We start from the raw sequence: 24397 nt of genomic DNA on the forward strand, positions 1-24397 counted from the left end.
TCTATTTAATTCTGGCTCTTCTAATTGTTGGAGGAACAGTCAGGGGCTTTTATACTAATGTTTAAAAAAAAAAGCAGTTGTTTGGCGTCATTGTTCCTTCTCCTTTAGAGTAATTGTTGAACATAGTGTTGTAGTTAATAGCACAGATTCCAGACAAAGATGGGTTTGGATTTCAGTTATACTGGTTATACTCCTAAGCTGTGCCTGATTTCTACATGCCTCTGCCTCCTTCATTTCCATAATGGGGATAATTAACAGCACCTGCTGCATGGGGCGTTAGGGAAGATTAAATAAGTTAACATGTGTTGAGTACTTAGTATGATGCCTGGTACATAGTAAGCACTCAATAAATATGATTGTTTAGAAGCACCCATGATTCATTATTTTGAGTTGTGTATGTGTGGATCTTCCCAAATAACCCAGTTTTACAAACACTCTTGTGTAGAAATGACTTTTCTACCCAATGGTCATCAACAAAATCTATGACTCATGAAGTCCATTCCGTGCTGTTAACTTGTGAAGCCATTTGACCTTGAGAGTTTAATTTCTGACTCTGAGCAGAAGTTTTATTGAAAATCTATGACAAAATACCTTTGATTATGTGCCTCTGTGTACCTGAACTACGAAGACCTGCAGAAAGGGATTTTAATTCTGTGCTCTTGAACCCATGCTCAATACCCTCTCTCAGGTGGGTGCCTTTCAAATTTAATGTAGACACAAATCACCTGGGATCTTGTTAAAATGCAGCAGGTCTGGGTGGAGCTTGAGATTCTGTGTTCTAACAAGCTACCCGGTATGCAAACGTTGGTCCCATGGAGCACACTTTGAATCCTGAGATTTGGGCTGCTGTGCTGGATCTGACACAGAAACCCACTGCATTGTTTTGATGGAGGCCAGAGGCAGAGTGGCACCAGACCAATGCTTATTTTACAGGTAATTTTATGTTCGTGCAAAGAAGAGGAACTGGGAAAATCTAGGACAGTGATCATCTCAATCACATCTGCATATCAGAATCAATTGATGAGCTTTAAAAAGGTATTCTAGAATCCTCACTAACCTAACTGAATACAAAACTTGAGGGAGGACAGTTCAAACAGTTCTCAAAACACCCCAGGTGATTGTAATGTGCAGCCAGACATGAGTACCACTGCTCTCAAACAGTGGTTCTCCCACTTTAGCACACCTCAGAATCACATAGAGGGCTTGTTAAAATAAAGATGGCTGGACCCCACCCCACAAATTTCTGATTCACCAGATTGGCAGAGCCTGAGAATTTGCATTTCTAACAAGTATGCAGGTGAAACTGATGCTCATACTTTGAGAATCACTGCTCTAGTTTATAGAAAGTACTCCACTCATTCATGCATTCATTCAGTAATTTGACAAATATTTGCAGAGCCCTTTCTATGTGGCATACAACATCCTAGATGATTGGAATATAATAGTAAGACATGATCCTTAGTAGCTTAGGAAGGGAGTGTACAGCTAGTAAGTAGGTAGCACTGGACACATTAAAAAATGCATAGGAGAGATGGGAATGTCTGTCCCAAGGGGAAACCTTAAAGATGAGTCAGAATTAACCACAGGGTAAGACCATGTTGGGGGAGAGGGCAGGACAGGAAAGATTATGTCAGGCAGGAGACTGGGTGTGTGTTGAGGGCAGTTCAGAGTGCCTCTGGGCTTAGCAGTGGAGAAGCAGGTGCTGGGCAGAGGAGGGGGAAGGATGGGCAGTGTTTGAGAGACTAGACAGAAAGAAGCCAGATCATGCAGAAATTTGTGTGCCATTCAAACTTTATTCCAGGGAGACAATGAAGGGTTTTAAGTAGAAAGTGACATGATCAGCATCGCTTATTGAAAATGTTATTCTGGCCACAGGGTGGAGGATGGAATGGAATGGAGGTAAGGAGACTGCTTATGTGGAAGAAAATTGAGGCTACTGTCATTTTAAGATGTTTACTTGCAAATCATCTCAGTGTCCTTTTTCCTAGGCAATCAGATGTCCCCCTGGTCATCTCAATGTGAAGTCTGGAGTAGGCATAGGGAAGTAGAGTGAATACAGTGGATCTTTCTATAATAGTGGGTGAAAAGGGGTGGGGCAGGCCATCTACACAAAGGATTTATGTTTGTGCCAGAGTCAGATGTGAGCAGAAAAGTGAAACTTTACTTTCAATGTAGTAGTTACCTGGAAGTTATTTGGAGGAGTTGTTAGCCACTTCAACAAATATTGATATTTAGCAATATCAATTTAGCAATATCAATTTAGCCCTTCATCCAATTCTGTAATCTCAGAATCATCTGAACTTGAAAACAGTTGGTCGAGGTGGATGTGTGTTGTAGCTAGTTAGGAATGCAGCCCCGTGTATAGGGAAGGTGTCATCTGGGTGGGTGGGCAGTGGACCATGCTAATGCCAATCTCACTCCATGGGCAGAACTAATGTCCTTTTGGAGCCTCTTCCAAATATAATCAGAGGGATGCATGGCTGAAGGAGTATCGGAGATCAACCTGTCTTCCTTATTTCAAAAAGAAATGAATAGTGTACACTTCCCCTGAAGTGTAGGAAACTACTACGGCACCTGGTCTTTCTGACATTTGTGTGTATTCACAAACTCCCAAAGCACTATATTATTTTGAAATTAGAAATTTCTGAATAGATGGAGAATTCAGAGATCTTACAGCTAAATGCTAAGGAAATATTTATTGATGTCAGGGTACTTTAAATTATGGTCTTCTCTCTCAAAAAATATTTCCCAGCCATCAAATTAGCTACTGAATGAAATCCTTCAGCATTTCAAATCCTTGCTCTACTTCTAGTAGCAATGGACTACAAATAGCATTTCAAGCCACTCTGGAGACTGAAACATTTTCCCCTCTTTTCAACAGTTGGAGGACAGGTGCATTTATTGGTTTATTAATTTATTTATGCTAGACATACTTGATCTGTACATTAGCTTATTTAGGATTCACAGCTGTGTTCTGGGGTAGGTTTTCATCATTCCAATTTTACAGAAGAGAAAATGACATTTGAAGGAGGTATGATGTCCAAGATGACATGGCTGATATGCAGGGTACTGTGGCCAGGGCTATCTGACATCAAATCTTCTTAGGAAGTTTAGAGTTGAAGGTAAGGAGATCACTCTACTTGGAGAAGATGAAACCTCAATTCAGCAGTCACTCTGGCCCTTCAGTCGAGAGGGAAGTGCACCCTGGACTGTGGGGAGGAGCTACAACTCACCACAAGTTCAGTTCTGTTAAGGCAGAACTTTGTTTTGCTTTAAATCTCACCCTTGATCTTCATTTTCATCACATGGAATGGCACCTAAAAGTCTACACCCCAGGTGGAGGTGTCCTCTCAAATGGACCTGGTATGCCTCCTGAGCTTTCCAGTCACCCTGAAGCAGAGTTTAGCAAAGAGATAATAATTATTATTCCTCTCTAAGCTTTGAATTTGAGTACAGCTCATACAAAAGTGAGCTTTTCACCTTGGAGACATGCAACTTCCTTGCCTGGATTCCACCTTCTCATTTAGCCTGTGGGTTTAAAGCTGTAGTGTGTTGCTTGCCATAATAATTGAGCAGTAGGTGTTTGAATAACCACCCACTTTGTAGTTGCTTATGTATTTATTCCCACTGCATCCAACCCAATGTCATTGGGCAAGTATATGCAATGCATAGTTGGATAACTTTTGAAGCCAGAGCTCAAATGAGTGGAAATTCAGCCATCTTGACTTCTGACATTTCAGATTCCCAAAGTGGTTTTTAGCTCCTTGATACTCAAAATGTGGCCCATGTACCAGAAACATTAGCATCACCTGGGAGTTTATTAGAAGCACAGAGATGCGGATTCTCAGACTCCACCACAACATAGTCAGCATGTGCATTTTAACAAAGTCCCTCATAATTTAGGCACACAGGGCTTGAGAAGACCAGAGAACTGTTGGGAAGCAGGTTTCTCTTTCTTTCCAGGATGTACAGGCAACAAGAAGGAGCCTTGGCGAGAAGCTTGAAAGACACAATTCCTTTCAGAGCTTGTTTCCTGTTTGATAACTTACCAAGTCTTTATAACTGGAATGCAAAGTGAGGGTTCAGCCAAGGAACTGCGTGAGAGTTAATGGATCAATCTGCTCTCCCCCGTCAGTGCTTTTACCGCTGACTTCTGGAATGTGTTTGATGAAAAGAAAGTGACTTCTTCAGACAGAAGATACTGATGTAGCCTGCTGAGGTTAGGACCTATAGGAACAATGCACCAATGTTATCAGGACTTTGTTTGCCTCCAACTCCATTCCAAAACTGACAACAGGAGAGAAAGCCTTTTTTAAAGCCCTTGCTGTCAGTTGTCATTATTATAAATAGCCATATGCCCTGCTTCTCCCTGGGGGGATGCGAGCATCATTGTTCAGTTCTTATTTGGATTGAGTTTCTTTTCAATAGCTTTTTAAAAGTGGATCTGAGAAATGGAACTAGTAGCAAAGTAACATTTGCTTCCATTTATCTTTCCGAAAGCTTAGATATGTTAAAAGTCAAAATCAGAGAAGGAAGTTCATGCTTCTTTCCTTCCATCAGCTTTGATGGCCCTTTATTAATGAAAAATGAACAAAGAAGTTAGCTCTATTTCATGTTCTATGTTTACCCCAGGATTTCAGTAAAAAATAAAAGTAAGGAGGATCAAAAGAATCCTAAATCACTGATGCCTCCATCAACTCACCCATTGGCAGACTCTAACACCAGCTGACTTTCCAAATAAGCATTTTTTTACCTTTCTCATTATGGCTAAGCAAGGTTATTAATACAAACCAACTAACCTGAGGCTGGGTTTCAGAATGTGGCTATAAGGGACAAGACTGACCAATGGTTTATAGGTATATGAGGGTAAACTAAGATCTGCTGGCTCCATCTGAAAGGGACAATTTTCAGAGAAAAGAAAATCTGGCATCTGTAGTGGCAGATGCAAGCAAGACTTTAAATTTAATAGTGCTACCTTTTTGTTATAAAGATGTATTTTTGGGAGTGGGAAAGCATTTGGGTCAATGAGACCTCTCTACCAGATTTCCCTCCTTGCAAACATGACAAGGTGAGTAAAGTCAGTCAATTAGCACACCTGCTTGGGAATTATAACGATACCTTTTACTCTATTGGCACCAAGAAACTGAGCCAGGCAATAGGCAACACTGACCAGCTAAGGTCAGTGACTTTGGACACGTGGCTTGGAAGGATGAGCTGATCAGAACTAACCAAAACTCAAGTGTAAATCATTGTCCTGAAGCGATGGAACATCTAGTGTGAAATTGACATGTTGGGGCCCAAAGCGAAAACTACCAGAAAGACTCTCACTCACCAAGGGACCCTGTTGGCTCTGAGAAGGAATTTCAGACTTTCCCACTAGCTAAGCCCATTAATGTCAAGAGCTTTATTAGATTAACTGGCCTCTGGTAGAATTTTCAAGGTTCAGGTTCCACAGCTCTCATTGTCAACAAAAGTTTCTGTTGTGAGAATGGTCTATTTCTATATTTCTTCAACTCGAAGGTAAATGTGGTTCTCAGAAGAGTGAGGCTGTTGCAAAGGAGTTGACGGCCAGCACCCTGGTGTCAGGTCCTCCATGTCGGATACTCCAACTACATTTGGGAACACAGACATGCCTTTATGCAAAGGAAGTGTTCCAACAGCACACCTAATCACACTCAACCTGGATTCAAAGAGCCTGAGCCATGTCAAAGGAAAATGTTTTATCATAAATCTCCAGAAATGGAAAAGGTCAAAGTCACCCTCGGTAATTAGCCTGCTGAAATACAGTGGCTCTGCTTTTTGTTTAACCTTTTAAGAAAAGGGCTCCACTCCCACAAGTCTCAACAAGCAGCCTTTTATTAACACATCCTCGACGTGCCTGCCCTTCTTCTTAACCCCTTCCCCCACCTGCAGCCCTGGTAGAACATGTTTTTGGTTTGTTGCTTCAATTCCTTAATTTTGGGTGGATTAGTGTTCCCATCCCAGTACAATCTAAGCGGTCTTAACTGCTTTAAGTTTATGCAACTGTGTCACTTTGTAGAGTAAAAGTAAGCTAAATATAGGCAGTAAAGAAAAAGCATCATTTTACGCATCCAGAAAAATCATCAAGCATATACCAACAGTTAAAAAAAAAAAAGTTTTGGCCAAGCAGGTTAGCAATAATTATGTTAATTTTGGTTTTTGTACAGAAATGCTCTGTCCAGCATAATAGCCATTATTTGTGTGAGCAATTGAGAGCTAGTCTGAACTGAGATATGATGTCAGGGTCAAACACACCCTGGATTTTGAAGGTTTACTATGAAAAAAATAATGTAAAATATCTCATTAGTAATTTTTATGTTTATTACATGTTGAAATAATAATATTCTTATATATTGGGTTAAATAAAAGGCACGATTAAATTTGATTTCATTTGTTCTTTTTGCTTTTTATAAAGTAGCTATTTGAGAATTTAAAATTACAAGTGTGAATCATCCTACACTGTTGGTGGGAATGTAAATTGGTGCAGCCACTATGGATACCAGTATGGAGGTTCCTTAAAAAAAATTAGAAACAGAGTTAACATATGATCCAGAAATCCTCCTCCTGGAAAAACTAATTTGAAAAGATACATGCACCCCAATGTTCATAGCAGCATTATTTACAATAGCCAAGATATGGAATCAACCTAAATGTCCATGAATAGATAAAGATATGCCATATACACACACACACACACACACACACACACACACACATATATACACACAATGGAATATTACTCAGCCATAAAAAAGAATGAAATAATGCCATTTGCAGCAACATGGCTGGACCCAGAGATTATCATACTAAGTGAAGTAAGTCAGTCAGAGAAAGACAAATACCATATGATAATACTTATATGTGGAATCTAAAAAAATGTACAAATGAGCATTTTTACAAAATAGAAACAGACTCACAGACATAGAAAAGCAATTTATGGTTACCAAAGGGGAAAGGGGTGAGGGAGGGATAAATTAGGAATTTGGGATTAACAGATACATACTACTATACATAAAATAGATAAACAACAAGGACCTACTGTGTAGCACAGGGAATTATATTCAATATCTTCTAATAACGTATAATGGAAAAGAATCTGAAAAAGAATATATATATATATTCCTTTTCAGATTATATATATATATATATATATATATATATATATATATTCTGAATCACTTTGCTATACACCTGAAGCATTGTAAATCAACTATAATTCAATAAAAAGATTAAAAAGTATTAAAATTACAAATATGTCTCACATTGTATTTCTGTTGGGCAGTGCTAGTGTAGTAGATCAAATTAGCCACATATAGGTGGAGAAAAAGGCCAAAGTGATAGGTTTGATTTGGGCATCACATGATTCGACATATAATTTTGCCCTATTTTGTATTATTAAATATTTTTTATTGTTTCATCTTCCAGTTATACTGGGATCTTCTAGAAGACAAATAAAATGTGTTAAACATTTCTATGACACATATTATAGCTAGCACAATACTGAGCACATGACAGGGATTCAACCAGTGCTTATTAGTGAAGTACAACTCAATGGCAGGGAAATTTCTAGATGGATAGATTTCTTTTGGGACTGGTCTAAGGATAAGAATGTAGGTTTAGTGTACCTACTACATCTCCTGACTGAATATGTTTCACTGTCATTGAGACCAGTTCTGGCCAATGAGTTGTGAGTGAAAGTGATATTTTCACTTCTGAGTTGAGTAATTAATTTCCAGAGTGAGCCATCATGCTGATTAATTGTCTTCTATGTAGAGACTGCTCCTGTTAGCTTGGGTCCCCAACAGACCTGCAATAGACACACAGCTTGAGCAACAAATGATTCTTTGTTGTCTTCAGCTACTGGGTTTCAGAATTCTTTGTCATGGCAGCAAGACACGCTGCTGACTTTTCCCTAACTTGCCATGTGTGCTTGCTCCTGCTGACTGAAAGAGCATGGCTCTTTCACTATAGATTGGTTTTTGAGATGGGGCCCTAGCTTTGTAAACCTTATATTTTACTAATGTTTATTCTTGGTAACCAAAATATTAAAAAATAAAAAGAAGATCAGTATTTCTCATCTCTTAAATCGATGGTGATCTTTGGTAGCAATGTCTGGAGTCAGAAGATCTGCTATTAATTGAATTGAATTAATGATAGTAATGATAATGAAAAGGAAAAGACAAATGAATTATTTTAATCTAAACTGGATGGAGCTGTAAGTTTCCTTTGGGATAACCGTTCAGTCGGCCAACAATTTATTTGCTCCCTCTTCCCTGTCAGTGTCCTGTTTGTCTTAGGTTGGCTTCCCTAGAAGCAGAGTCCAAGACAAAAATTCAGTGACATATGATTTACTGAGAGAGTGCTCTGAAGAGAAAGAAAGTAAGGGAAGCAGGACGGGCAGTGGTAGGAGCTAAGCAGAGACATGAACAAGCTTTGATTCAGTTTTTCCATGGGGAGAACAGGACCATGAATCACACCACAAAAATATTCCCACCCTGATGTAAGGAAGCTGATCTTTTGTATCCCTGTCAGTCAGTCATTAGCTGTGGGCTGCCCTAGGAAGGGCACATAGTGTCCTAGGCGAGGTGGCTTCTTGTGATTCATGGCAATTCTCTAGAGAAGGTAGAATGAGTGGGTAGAGGGTGAGCCATTATCAGCCAATGCTCAGCGCAGCTGGGAGGTGAGTGTGCCCGCCCAGTAAAGGAGATCTTGTTAGGGCACTCATAGCAACTACCACCCTGTACCAGCTATTCCTGAACTGAGGTTCATGCTCAGATTTTTTCAGGCTCCTATGTCTAATACCTCTATGTCCCTTTCTTTCTAATTTCACAGTTCACTAATCTAAAAATCAAGCATCAACTGCCTTGCCTCTAAAATGAGAGGAGAGACTTGTTTTCTAAAGCCTCTTCTAACTTTGTAAATCTATGTGTTCTCTTAATAGGTCAAGGGGTGGCAAAAGTTTATCCTTTCCTGATAATAAATGACTTTTGTGGAGAAACTGTAAACCCAAATGAGTAATTCTCAAGGTTTCAGGGCATCCAAACAGGTCAGGAGAGAGTTAGGGTATGGAACCTGGTCAGTGCTGCTCATCACACTGTGTGATTTGCCACCTAGGCTGATTTTCTAGAGGGCTGACCTTGTCAGGTACCTATGCACCATCTGCTCTCTTCTTGGTGCTGCTGTACCGAGTCCAGAACTTAGGGAAACCTGGTACTCTTAGGGATCAGGGGAGGGGATGTCAGAGGATGAAGCCAGTTCTGTTCTGCTACCCTTGGCATGTGTAGTAGCAGGAACCATATCAGTCTTCATCAGACCCCTGTGCTTATTTCTCTCTGCTTCCTTTTGATCAGTTACCCTGTCTTCCCATTCTTCCCTTTACCTCCTTTCTCTTCTTTCAAAAAAAGGGGGGAAAAATGAACAAACATAACAAAACAGAAAGAGAGTTATAGATACAGACAACAAACAGGTGGTTGCTAGAAGGGAGGTGGGTGGGGGAGGAAAGAAATAGGTGAAGGAAATTAAGAGGTACAAACTTCCAGTTGCAAAATAAATGTGTTACTGGTATGAAATGTAATAATTTTTTAAAGGAGCCAAACTCGTGGAAATAGAGAGTAGGATGGTCATTGCCCAAGGCTGGGGGTGAGAGAAATGGGGGGAGGGGAAGCACTGCAATGATTGAAACCTACTGTGCCATCCTTTCTCTAGACAGTGACTTCCAAACGGTGGGGCACTGTCTAAATTGCTCAGTACCTGCCAAATGCAGACATCTTTGGAGTAAATTGCTGACTAACTGGCTTAGAAAGGACATATCCAGCACACTATGTCATCAGGATGAACTGTACTGTAGTGGCTGGGGGACTGGATTCTGGAATCAGACAGCTGGATTTAGATCTAGACCCTACCATTTATTATGACCTATGTGATCTTGAGCAAGTTACTTAACCTCTGTGTGTCTTTAGTTTCCTGAAAATTTCCCATGCGTTTTGAATCTTCAAATGTAATAGGTACATATTGTTCCAAACAAAAATGATATAATAATTAACAAGAAGATAAATCATTGGGAAGTTATTAAAACACAAATATAAGGAAAGACTTTCATGGGTATCTAGACAGAAAAAGAAATCACTAATTGCGGAGATGTCAGATCACTTTCAAAAATCTACACAGAAAATGTTCAATGACAGAAGACAGTAGAACAAAGTCCACAGGATTCCGAGAAAAAAATGTGAGCTGAGAATTATAGGACGTTGTCCTTCAAGTATAAAGTCAACACAGGAACATTTTCAAAGAGGCAATAATTCATATAATAGAACACCCAAGAGCCCTATTGGATTATTTAATTCCGTCAATAAATAAAAGAATCAATATTTAAAAAATTAGAAATGGAGCAGCCACAGTAAAAGATAGGTGGTGATGAGCACTGGTGCTATTTAAATATAAAATAAAACTAAACAACTATTGAAATTACTGTTGCAGAACATACTATAAAACTCAGATATAGGGCTTCCCTGGTGGCGCAGTGGTTGAGAGTCCACCTGCTGATGCAGGGGACACGGGTTCGTGCCCCGGTCTGGGAAGATCCCACATGCTGTGGAGCAGCTGGGCCCATGAGCCATGGCCTCTGAGCCTGCGTGTATGGAGGCTGTGCTCCTCAGTGGGAGAGGCCACAGCAGTGAGAGGCCCGCGTACCCCCTCAAAAAAAAAAAAAAAAAAACCTCAAATATAAAAAACAATGTACATAATAACATTAGGAATGCTAGTTTCCACATTTTTTCACAAAGAGAGTCAATAGATACTATCTAACATAATGTTTTTCGCATTGTTTCTTTTAGAGAGATAATTTAGGAACTGATCCATTTTGTAAAGAAACATTCTTTTCTGAAGTTAAATAGTTCCTTAGCTTTGTTTTTCTTCATTTTTAAATTCAAGAAAAATTACAGTTAAAGTTTTTATTTCAAAATGACATCATAACATGATCCCATTTTCCTATCTATTGGTTGATTTACCAATCTGATGCCCTCCTTCCTCCCTGCCTTCCATCTTCGGTCCCTCCTATTTCTACATCCATCCATCCATCCATCCATCCTTCAGCCTGTAGACATATGTAGAAAGATGCTTGTGATGAAGATCTTCAAATGTTAGTAACCATTGTTTCTGGGTGAAATAATAAGTAATTTTAAATTTTCTTTGTTTTTTTTTTATTACTTGAATGGATTACTACAGATGTGTACCATTTTTACAAAAACAATAAAGATCACTTTCAAGGAGAATGATGAAGGATATATGTACTAATATTGTTAAGTAAAAATGAGCACAGCACAAACTGTGCTGTAAAACAATGTGTAAAACAATGGATTTCTGTAAAACAATGAATATAAATGTATATAGATGACTAGACATTTTCCAGAAGGATTCATAATTAACAGACAATGGTGGTTCATAAGAAGAGGTGGCAGGATATAATGAGAGGGAGGCTTCTTTCTTTTCTTTACCCTAAACTCTATAACATACTTACATTGTAATAATGATGGAAAATAAATACTAAAAGAAAAAAACAAGCAGCTAAAGGCCATCATTGGACTAGCATCGGAAGACTACTGACAAGTTTATTAGTTCATTTCCTTGCATAATCCTCAAACCTTCATAATCAGTAGATTCTGCCAACCCCTACTCCAGAGATAACAAGAAAGTCAACGGCCAAGCAATAGCACTATTTCCAGGACATTCCCTTTCTTTGTTGGCCTTATTAAATCTCTTTGGTCTCAAAATCAGGTTTTTGTTTGTATTATTGCCTCATACAAGGCATGGCTTTGCCTCTCATTTCTTAAAATAGTTCAGGCCAGTCGCATGTAGGAAATACGTAGACTAAAGAAAGTCTGGAAACAGGGACCTAGCAGAACAAATGCAATGATAAATAGCAATGAACACTTTGATACTAAGGAGCAGTGAGGACTGCAATGAACTGAGGCACATCCTGTCTAGAGGGGCAAGCCCACTCAGCTGTGACCACTTTCCACTGTGTTGGAATGTGGCACAGTGTGGCAAGATCCTCTGCAGAAGCTAGAAATGGAGATTTATAAATGGAACTTTCAAGTTTTAAAATGTTGTTCAATGAATTCAAATAAAAAAGAACAGATACTCTGAAGACCACCCAACACAGGCTTGGACTGTGGGCTGCCATTTTTACTTCTGCTGTAGCAGATGTGTATGCTTGATTGAAGCATTTGAGCTAGATTTGCACTTCTGTGGGAACAGTTGCTGGGTACCCTAGCTCATTGTATATAGATGTGCCTTGTGGCTGAGTAGGCATTAAATTATGTGGCCCTAGAAAAAGATGTTTCCACCCTTTCCTCCTCTTAGCACATTGAAAACCTTCAAGAAATGGAGGGCAAATTAGTTTCCACAGAGGAGGTGACATTGTCACCTGTGGGTCAGGATCACAGAATTTCTCAGGCTCCTTGGATGGAAGCAGGGCTGAACTTTGATTGCAGTAAACAACTCCCAACAGTGTCTAGTTTGGGAATCCAACCAAAAGAAACTCAGTCTATTCTTGCTTTCTGTGGATTTGACACAGCCCAAGGACAAATGTGGCTGGTCTGGACTGAATTTGGCTTTGAAATTTGAGCTTTTAGACTCAGACCAGAAAAGGAATGATGAGGTAGGGTAAGAGGTGGAGATGGAAAAGGCATGATCCCTTTGAGTTGCACAAAATAAAGAGGCCCACGTCTGCTTGAGAACATGCAGATAAATCAGGCACTAGTATAACCACAGCCATAGGTTGCAGTGAAATCAAAGGCAGAGATCAGAGTGCAGGGCAGCTACAACAACAAATTCACCTCCTGAATGTCCTTGGTTTCACAACTTCATGGCTCTGTTCTCTCCCTGATGCTATGGCTCTCCCAAAAATGGACATGAATGACAGCTACTGTTTCCTTTCTTTTCCAGATGCCCCTCTTTGTTTTCTGCTAGGCCATCTCTGTACTGTGGAATCAATTTTTCAGCCTCTCCTTTTTACTTCCTTCCAGATAGATAAGAACCTTAGCATTAAAATGTAGGTGGCATAGCTTTTAATATTAGTTGGAATTTTAGCTTCTACTGGCCTACTTGTACCACCAAAGATGTAGCTTCTGCAGCTACTCTGATTTATTGCATTCTATTTCATAAAAAATGTCTTGGACATAGCAAGCAAGGCATCAGCATACAAGGCAACATGCATCTTGCCAAGATCTTACAATCTTACAATCTTATTACAAGATAAAGCCCAGGACGCCCCCTGCTTAAGGATGTTCTTTAAGATGGCCCAAAAGGCTAACAGCAACTTGATTAATAATCCCATCTGTTTCACTCCTTGAACTTGTTTCCAGGGAAAATGTGCCTTTGATCACTAGGTGCTGACGAGGGTATAACCTGGCCCGAGGTGTTTCCCTGGAGTGAAATATGCAGCACTTCTCAACTCCCAATTCCATTTAATTTATTGTTTGTTTTTGCTCAAGAAGAGGCTGTTTTTACAGCTGAACAGATTTGGAAGCTGGTTTGGGGTGTTTCATTTCCTTACATGAAAGGTTATAACACAGGGGATGGTAACCAGCTGTTTTCACCTTCACTAAACAGTGAATGAGCCTCTACTGCAGCAAAAAGGATTTGAGTTAGTTGTAAGAAGGAACTTCCTTAGAGAGTTACCACCTAGGGCTGCGACTCTGGTCTGGAGGGCTCTTAAAAAGTATGCTGTTGTTTCTCTCAGGGATGGATTATATGAGACCAAGATTAACAGGATTAGACTCAGCTGAACAACTTGCTTCTGTTCCTTCCACTACTGTATCTCTATAAATGATAACCATTAACCAGGCTGGGCCTTTGTGGATAGTTGAGTGACTGGGAGTAAGAAAATTTGAGGGTATTTTTTTGAGTCTTGGTAAAAGTGTTGTTCCTTTACATCTGATTTTCAAGTAAATGCCACAGCAGTGATGGGCTGGAGTCAGCTAGTGGCTCCCAAGACAGTCAGTTGTTGAATGTTTAGGATTTCTTTCTTTTCTTTTCTTTTTTTTTTAGCAAGTCAATGTTAAACACAGCTGTTCTTAAAAATTAAATTAGGTAAATTTACAATTAAATAAGTTGTATTAAAAACAAAGTTACAAAATACATATAACTCACCACTTCATAATTACTTTACTACATTTAAATTTTATACGTGTTCTTGAGGTTATTTGTATGGTATATCTGTATGGTAGAAATGATATACAATGGTGCAATACTGCACATCTCTCCCCAACTGCACATTTTGCAACATTGCATTGGCAGGTTGAAATCTCTCATGGCGGGAGTATTTACACTATGGAACTTGGCAGACTGTATAAATCAGGTTTTTCCCAGAGCCAAGGGTTTAATATTTATTAGCACACTTACACGGAAGAAAGAAGAAGACAGAGGACAAAGAAGAAAAATAATTGGGGTGGAGAGAAAGGGGGAGCGAGAGGGAGAAAAGAAGATGAAGAAGAAAATGGAGGAGGAAGGAGAGGGGGAGAGAGACTATTTTACTTTCTCAATATTTTATATTGCCTTAATATTGTCACAAGTCTTTTAAAAGTCAGTTTATTACCAAAGAAAAGCCATTTTTGAAAAAGAAAACACTCAGAATTTCTTAGTCCAAAAACTCCCTTTATTTTACCTTGAACTAAATTAGCACAAGTAAAATGACTCGGTGGTAACACTTATACATCAGGCTCTCCTCCACTTCATCACTTACCATCTAAGCCACTACTGCTTAACAGAAAGATAATATGGGCCACATATGCAATTTTAAATTTTCTAGTAATTAAATTAATAATAAAATCAAAAGAAACAGGAGATATTAATTTTAGTCATACATTTTATTTCACTCAATTGTTCCAAAAATTATCATTTCAGCATAAAACAAAGATAAAAATATTAGTGAGAAGTTTTACATTTTTTGGTAATATATCTTTGAAATTTGGTGTGTAGTTTACACTTACAGCACATCTCAATCAGACTTGCCACATTTCAAGTGTTCCATAGCACATGCAGCTCGTGGCTACCATGTTGGACAGTGCGGGTCTATTCAGGGATGCAAAGGCTGGTCAGTGGCTGTTGCTGATGTAGATACTCATGCTCCCAGTGTGCACAGACTGTGTACATAGAGGTTGATCTTATATTAGTGCTAGATGGACCCTGAAGTCCAGCTCATCCCACTCTCAAACTGTAGATGTAGGACGAATGAATTTCACAGAGTTGTTAACTTGTCCTAGTTTACACATCAGTATGCTCAGTGTTTTTAACTAGACCTTAGACCTTGGCTTCTGAATTGTGCAGTGCTTATAGATTTCCAACTATTATATCCCTAAGGTTCCATCATCTACCAGCTGAGTGACTTTGGGCCAATTAGTCAACCTCTCTGTGCCTCAAGTTCCTCATATATAAAATGAAAAAAAATAGTATTTACCTCCTTGGGGTGTTCATATATATAGATGTTCATTTAAGATATGTTATAGAATACTTAGAATAAAGTTTGGTGTCTAATAACTGTACAATAAATGTTTGCTCATATTGTCATAATATTATAAAATGAACATTTAATGGTTTGAGTAAAGAGAATACTAGTACAGGAAATAAAGGGACTGTTATTGGATAGTTCTTAATCTGGAAATGCTAAGTTGATTTATAATTACTTATATAATCAGTTTTATAAGAATGTATATGTATCAGATTGTCATTTGTTGAATGTTTCGATAATAATTTTGCTTTTTGTTTAAAAGAGAAATGTATTTTCTGCTTCTAAGTGTCACTATTCTTACTAAGATTGTAAGTTTTTATGTATTTTTAAGAAGGCTTAATACTGATGTATAATGACGTCAATTTATTCAATTTTTTTTTTTTTTGCAGTTTGAAATTCCGAAAAATTTCAGAAGTGGGCTTCCACCTAGTCTCTCCATCCCACCTCCCAAATTCTCTTGAAACACAGAATAAAAAGAGAGAATTTTCACACTGAACACTTCACAGGGGAGTTTGAAAAGGAAATTGATAGGCAAATCAAAATGTGTGAGACTTGCTCAGGTCAAAGCATCCAAATTCCTAGGCACTTTGTGAGCACCTGCTGTATGCCCAAGCTGGAGTCTCTACAGTCAGGCCTCAGGGCAACCTACCTGTTTCCCTTCTGTGTCTTTTGCAGTGGCTTTGCTGGTCCTTCCATGCCCACAGCTGTGCTGGCTTAACAGAAACTAAGGCAGATGCCACAGAAGCAAAACTGAAGAACCAGCCACAGCCAGATAGGGCCAAAATGGTGACAGTCAACTACACTGAATCAGTTCCAGCCTGACCAAGAGGGCAGCACCTGCACAGATGAGACACAGTGTGTCTGAAAGTTACCTTTGTCTTGTTACCATGCAGAGATCTCCGCCCAGACAGGGGACTTGCACTTTGCTAGGCACAATTATTGCCATATGCAAAGGAACCCAAAGGACTACCCATGCTCTGGCTGTTTCTGGAAATCGCTGCCCCTTTCCCAAATTCTGATGGCATGGTCTCTCCCTTCCTATTCCTTGATCAACAAATAAATTTTCTGTTCTGCTTTTTAAAAAAGCCATATATATAGCTTCATAACATTGTTCCCCTTCACTGAACATTTCTAATATTTGATAATTATGTTTCTCAGTAGAATTTTCATGCTGCTTTGTCATGTCCATGTGGGCCATTGTTATTTGATCAACACAAGCTCTGGCATAATTTAAAGGAGTGTAATTAATACAGCTATGCTGGAATTGCTTAAGAAGTGGACATGACATTTCCATTACCCAGAAAGGTGTAATAATTAATGAGAATAAATGTCACTGGGATAAATAATGAGGAGGTTAATACTTCTAGATATTGTCAGTATTTTAATCAATCAATCATTCAATCAATGCAATTTTTCTCCTAATGTATATTTCAAACTTGGCCAGGGAATTATGGAAAACATTATTTAACTCAATTGAAAAAAAATGAATTACCACAGCACTGTTCATGGTGCAATCAGGGAACACTTTAAAAAATGTATATAATGGTTAGCCAGACTCATCAAGAAAAAAAGGGAGAAGACTCAAATCAATAGAATTAGAAATGAAAAAGGAGAAGTAACAACTGACACTGCAGAAATACAAAAGATCATGAGAGATTACTACAAGCAACTCTATGCCAATAAAATGGACAACCTGGAAGAAATGGAGAAATTCTTAGAAATGCAAAACCTTCCAAGACTGAACCAGGAAGAAATAGAAAATATGAACAGACCAATAACAAGCACTGAAATTGAAACTGTGATAAAAACTCTTCCAACAGGGCTTCCCTGTTAGCACAGTGGTTGAGAGTCCACCTGACGATGCAGGGGACATGGGTTCGTGCCCCGGTCAGGGAGGATGCTACATGCCACAGAGCAGCTAGGCCCGTGAGCCATGGCCACTGAGCCTACGTGTCTGGAGTCTGTGTTCTGCAATGGGAGAGGCCACAGCAGTGAGACAGCCACGTAACACAAAACAAACAAACAAACAAACAAAAAACTCTTCCAACAAACAAAAGCCCAGGACCAGATGGTTACACAGGTGAATTTTATCAAATATTCAGAGAAGAGCTAACACCTATCCTTCTCAAACTCTTCCAAAATATAGCAGAGGGAGGCAAACTCCCAAACTCATTCTATGAGGCTACCATCATCCAGATACCAAAACCAGACAAAGATGTCACAAAGAAAGAAAACTACAGGCCCATCACTGATGAACATAGATGCAAAAATCCTCAACAAAATACTAGCAAACAAAATCCAACAGCACATTAAAGGGATTATATACCATGATCAAGTGGGGTTTATCCCAGGAATGCAAGGATTCTTCAACATACGCAAATCAATCAATGTGATACACCATATTAACAACTTGAAGGAGAAGAACCATATGATCATCTCAATCGATACAGAGAAAGCTTTCAACAAAATTCAACACCTATTTATGATAAAAACCCTGCAGAAATAAGGCATAGAGGGAATTTTCCTCAACATAATAAAGGCCATATATGACAAACACACAGCCAACATAGACCTCAATGGTGAAAAACTGAAACCATTTCCACTAAGATCAGGAACAAGACAAGGTTGTCGACTCTCACCACTATTATTCAACATCGTTTTGGAAGTTTTAGCCAAAGCAATCAGAGAAGAAAAAGAAATAAAAGGAATCCAAATCGGAAAAGAAGAAGTAAAGCTGTCACTGTTTGCAGATGACATGATACTATACATAGAGAATCCTAAAGATGCTACCAGAAAACTACTAGAGCTAATCAATGAATTTGGTAAAGTAGCAGGATACAAAATTAATGCACAGAAATCTCTGGCATTCCTATACACTAATGATGAAAAATCTGAAAGTGAAATTAAGAAAACACTCCCATTCACCACTGCAACAAAAAGAATAAAATATCTAGGAATAAACCTACCTAAGGAGACAAAGGACCTGTATGCAGAAAATTATGACACTGATGAAAGAAATTAAAGATGATAAAAATAGATGGAGAGATATAACATGTACTTGGATTTGAAGAATCAGCATTGTGAAAATGACTCTACTACCCAAAGCAATCTACAGATTCAATGCAATCCCTATCAAACTACCACTGGCATTTTTCACAGAACTAGAAAAAAAAAATCACAATTTGTATGGAAACACAAAAGACCCCAAATAGCCAAAGCAATGTTGAGAATGAAAAATGGAGCTGGAGGAATCAGGCTCCCTGACTTCAGACTATACTACAAAGCTACAGTAATCAAGACAGTATGGTACCGGCACAAAAACAGAAATATAGGTCAATGGAACAGGATAGAAAGCCCAGAGATAAACCCACGCACATATGGTCACCTTATCTTTGATAAAGGAGGCAAGAATATACAGTGGAGAAAAGACAGCCTCTTCAATAAGTGGTGCTGGGAAAACTGGACAGGTACATGTAAAAGTATGAAATTAGAACACTCCCTAACACCATAAAGAAAAGTAAACTCAAAGTGGATTAAAGACCTAAATGTAAGGCCAGACACTATCAAACTCTTAGAGGAAAACATAGGCAGAACACTCTATGACATAAATCACAGCAAGATCTTTTTTGACCCACCTCCTAGAGAAATGGAAATAAAAACAAAAATAAACAAATGGGACCTAATGAAACTTAAAAGCTTTTGCACAGCAAAGGAAACCATAAACAACACCAAAAGACAACCCTCAGAATGAGAGAAAATATTTGCATATGAAGCAACTGACAAAGGATTAATCTCCAAAATTTACAAACAGCTCATGCAGCTTAATAACAACAAAAAAAAAACCAACCCAATCCAAAAGTGGGCAGAAGATCTAAATAGACATTTTTCCAAAGAAGATATACAGATTGCCAACAAATTCATGAAAGAATGCTCAACATCATTAATCATTAGAGAAATGCAAATCAAAACTACAATGAGATATCATCTCACACCAGTCAGAATGGCCATCATCAAAAAATCTACAAACAATAAATGCTGGAGAGGGTGTGGAGAAAAGGGAAACCTCTTGCACTGTTGGTGAGAATGTAAATTGATACAGCCACTATGGAGAACAGTATGGAGGTTCCTTAAAAAACTACAAATAGAACTACCATACTACCCAGCATTCCCACTACTGGGCATATACCCTGAGAAAGCCGTAATTCAAAAATGTCATGTACCAAAATGTTCATTGTAGCTCTATTTATAATATCCAGGACATGGAAGCAACCTAAGTGTCCATCAGCAGATGAATGGATAAAGAAGATATGGCACATATATACTATTGAATATTACTCAGCCATAAAAAGAAACGAAATTGAGTTAGTTGTAGTGAGGTGGATGGACCTAGAGTCTGTCATACAGAGTGAAGTAAGTCAGAAAGAGAAAAAAATATACCATATGCTAACACATATATGTGGAATCTAAGAAAAAAAAAAAAAGGTTCATGAAGAACTTAGGGCAAGATGGGAATAGAGACACAGACGTACTAGAGAATGGACTTGAGGATATGGGGAGGTGGAAGGGTAAGCTGTGACAAAGTGAGAGAGTGGCATGGACATATATACACTATCAAACGTAAAATAGATAGCTAGTCAGAAGCATCCGCATAGCACAGGGAGATCAGCTCAGTGCTGTGTGACCACCTAGAGCGGTGGGATGTGGGGGGGGGGGTAGGAGGGAGGGAGACACAAGAAGGAAGAGATATGGGAACATATGTACATGTATAACTGATTCACTTTCTTATAAAGCAGAAACTAACACACCATTGTAAAGCAATTATACTCCAATAAATATGTTAAAAAATGTATATAATATAGTCTTTCTATTAAGTACCTTTAAATGTCATTGGGTAAGTTTAGACATGCAAGAGATGAATAACAATATAAAATAATGAGTGATTATGTCCTCAAATGAGTGTTTAGAAAATGAATTTTGTTGGGACCTGAGGATGGGTAGGTTGGAGAATACAAAGATGGGTTATATCTATAAAGAGATTATACCTTGGAAGAAAAGTATATTCATCCCTCATGTTGGTAGTAATTAATTATAGCCAATTTGGTGAAAAATAGTGTTTTTTGAGAATAGAGGCCTTGAAATTAAGGCCTTTCAAAGGTTGGTTTACTGATTCCAGCCCTGTACAACCAAAGCAATATGGGTAGATCCATGATAAAATCCAACTTGGCTTCCCTATTTCTGCATGAAGTTTAGGGACCTTAAGATCTGACAATCACAATGAAGTTAAAGTAATCAATTTGTTTTTTCCTTTTGTAACTGAAACTTTGAATCAGTATCAGAGCTGGTTAATTAAAACTTTTGAGGATTTTAGCTCTATAGGACAAACTAAAGATATTGGCAGGCAGGTGATCATTTTCTAGGGAGATAAGGAAAAAGTAGCTCTTACATCAAATTCATTAATAGAAAATAAAAATTTATAATTGACTTTTGTTCTTGTGGTATACAATAGGTATATCTAATCATCTCTTTGTATATCTTCAAAGATCTGTTATGAAATGTCTACCACCACCAAACAAAAAAGTGTTGATGTTCTGTATATTATAAAATGAAGAACCTTATATACAATTTTTTGAGGAAAAAAAATCAGTTGCCTTTTATTTCATTGACCTTAGCATACAATAAATTTATATTCCTTTCTCTTATTTTCTCTTAATGAGATCTATATTTTTTGGAAAACATCAATGTTTTCCAAAAATCTATATTATTTAGGTAGCATCAATGTATCAATGTTTTTTTTCTTTTCTTTCTTTCCTTCTTTCCTTCCTTCCTTCCATCCTTCCTTTCTCTTCCTTCCTCCCTCCCTCCCTCTCTCCCTCTCCCCCTTTCTCTCTCTCTCTCTCTGTTTCTCTCTCTTTCTCTCTCTCTTTCTCTTTCTTTCTTTCTTTCTTTCTTCCTTTCTTCCTTTCTTCCTTTCTTTGTTTATTTTTCCCCTGAAGGACCTTTCAAACTTTTCATAATTACAAAAGAGTCTTTGCATTGTTGGTTTTCTGGGGTCACAGAGGGACATTTATATGTCTTCGTTATACCTATGGTGTGTATCCTTTCCATGTATAGCAGATGCCTAAGGTACTTTCTATTTCCAAAAGATAAGACTCTTTAGCTTTCTATTCTCCTAAGTATAGGAAAGGACAAACCTGGAGATCCAGGGGTCTCCATGTTTCTAGTTTAGTTGACTCCAGAAGCAAAGTTTGTAGTACAAATAATTTATTGGGAAGATGATCCCTAGAAACACTGGTAGGAGAAAAAAGTACAATAAAGGAAACATTATCAAGCAAGTTATACTCTGGGCAACTGGAGATTAAAATCTTGGGGAATTCTAGAGATGCTGTAAAACATGCACTCAGAGTCTTCCCATGGGGGAAATGGAATAGTTACCTGCCAACCCTCATTAATCATTCATACAAGGGTGCTTCTGGGGGCACTGATTACCCAGCAGTTCTAGCCTTCCCTGTACAAGGTTTGGAGGCAAGAGAGAGCTTAAGGCAAAAAGTTGTATGTACTGACATCTGGACGTTAGGTTGGTATGCCTAGAAATACTAAATTCCAAGGAGCTACAGCAGGTTGGCGGGGGGGGGGTGGTTAACTAAAGAAACTTCTATACAATGTAGAGGAAGAGACAGTATCTATACAGATTCACACATTAATACACATTCAATAAATACTTAGAGAGGACCCACGAAAACCTTGCACTATACATTAAGGAAGAATCAGTCCTCATAGAGATGTCATTCTAGTTGACATGCATTTATTGAACGTTACATACAATATTCTCAGAAAACCTAGAGCTCTCAGGGGTCACCCAAGGAGGAAAATCTCAAACATTTCTCACAGGCACATTTCTGTCTCCATATTAGCTTTCCTGTCCCCAGTTAGTTTTTGCTGCATAATAAATAACTTTAAACACAGTGACTTCAAACTATTTTTTTAGCTGATTCTGCATGTCTTAAATTTGTGATGGGCTCAGCTGGGTGGTTTTATTGATATGGATGAGGTCTGGCTGATCCTGCCTGGGTCATTTGTGCATTAACCTCCTTGTTGATTGTTGTCTAGGGTGTCTCAATTCTCCTCCAGGTATCTACTTGTTCTCCAGCAGATTAGCTGAGTCTTGTTCCCATGGTGGCAGGGTTGCTGAGACAATCTAGACAGCGACCTTCAATGCATAAGTGTTTTTCAAGCCCTTGCTTGCATCATGCTTGCCACTCTTCCATTGGCCAAAACAAGTCATGAGGCCATCCCAGTTTCAGGGCTGATGGAAGACTCCAACCATTGATAGCAGGAGCTACAAAAGTAACATTGCCAAAGTTGTGGATATGGAGCAGGGAGGAATTTGTGGCTATTTTTTGCATCTACTACAAAGTGAAAGAAGATTTTGCATCTACCACAAACACAACACACACAGCCCTGATATGATACAGGAAACACTGTATCAGGAATCTGTCTAAACAGAGAGAATGTGGTGCCCTGGGCACTTGTCCCAGAGAATTCACCCTTGCCTTCACTATCATGGTGTGTGTGTCTGGCAACATTTCACAGTTCTCCATTACAAAATTGTGTTACTTGGACTTCTGTGATTTATAAGTCCAAAGCACATATGGGAATCAAATGTGCATCAGCTCTTTACTAACAAGGTTAAGCAATTTCCCGTGTCTTCCCAGAAGTCATCAAAACTACTACAACATCATGAGCCTGTAGGTGATAAATTATGTCTGTCTTGCTTCACTGTTAGGGAAAGTGGTGTTAACTGATTAGCCCTATACTCATGGAAAAGGGCTGGAAATAATGACAACATATCTGTATTCTTCCATTGTTCCAATAACCACCACTCCCTCCTGTCACCTCTACGAACAGGAATTCCCCGTTCACTGATTCCCTTGTTCTGGACATGTATGAGAAATTTGTCTGTGTACTAATTTACTGGTCCTGAAAATGTTTTAATCCAATAAAATTTTTTTTCTAATGGAAAAATATTTAATAGTCAATGTTCTCCTGGATTCTAAAGATCTGATTTAAATAACATAGATATGCAATACTACTGTACAGATTTCAAAATTTTAAAAGTAGTTGAAAATTCTAAGTATCTATACTTCTAGTTTCTGACTACATCACCTAAAGCAAACTCTCCAAATTTCCTGCTAAGATATTACCAAGTCACAAAAAAGTCCAAAATCTTGACTTACCAAAAAATTAAAAAAATATACTAATGGACAACTCATCATCATAATCTAGATTGACTTCAACTGGGCCAAAATGAGAGATGACTAATAGCAGGCTCAATCAGACCTACAGAAACTGAATGTTCTCTCCTCCTGTCCCCCATCCCCCAAGACATATCGAAGTAACAGACGTTCACAGGCACCTTGGAAAAGAGCGTGCAGATCCCAGTGGCAAGATCACCTGGTGGTGAGGTGGCAAATGAAGGGTGGCATGGTTTCAGGCTCCTTTCTGAGATGCATCCCCCACCCAATACTGGATCAGAAACTCCAGTTGTGGGGCCTAAGCATCTGTGTTTTAAGACATACCCCTAGGTGATTCTGAGGCAGTCAAGTGTGAGAACCACTGCTGTAGAGAACCAAATTGATCGATTGGATTGTGAGCCAAAAGTGATTAAGCCAGAAGATGAAGTAGAAAAATTCTGTTAGAAAATATCAGGAATGAATAAGGATAAAGAAATAGGTATGTAAATGTTAACAGCCATTGTGGATAGAAGTAGAAGGTTCAACATCCATATAGTAGGATATCCAGAACCTGCCAACCAAGAATTTTTCAGAATTAAGTAAAGATTAGTCTATTTCACATGAAAGTCCAGATTTT

The sequence above is a fragment of the Orcinus orca genome, chromosome 16 (genome assembly GCF_937001465.1).
Source record: "Orcinus orca chromosome 16, mOrcOrc1.1, whole genome shotgun sequence".
In the NCBI taxonomy this organism is placed as follows: Eukaryota; Metazoa; Chordata; class Mammalia; order Artiodactyla; family Delphinidae; genus Orcinus; species Orcinus orca.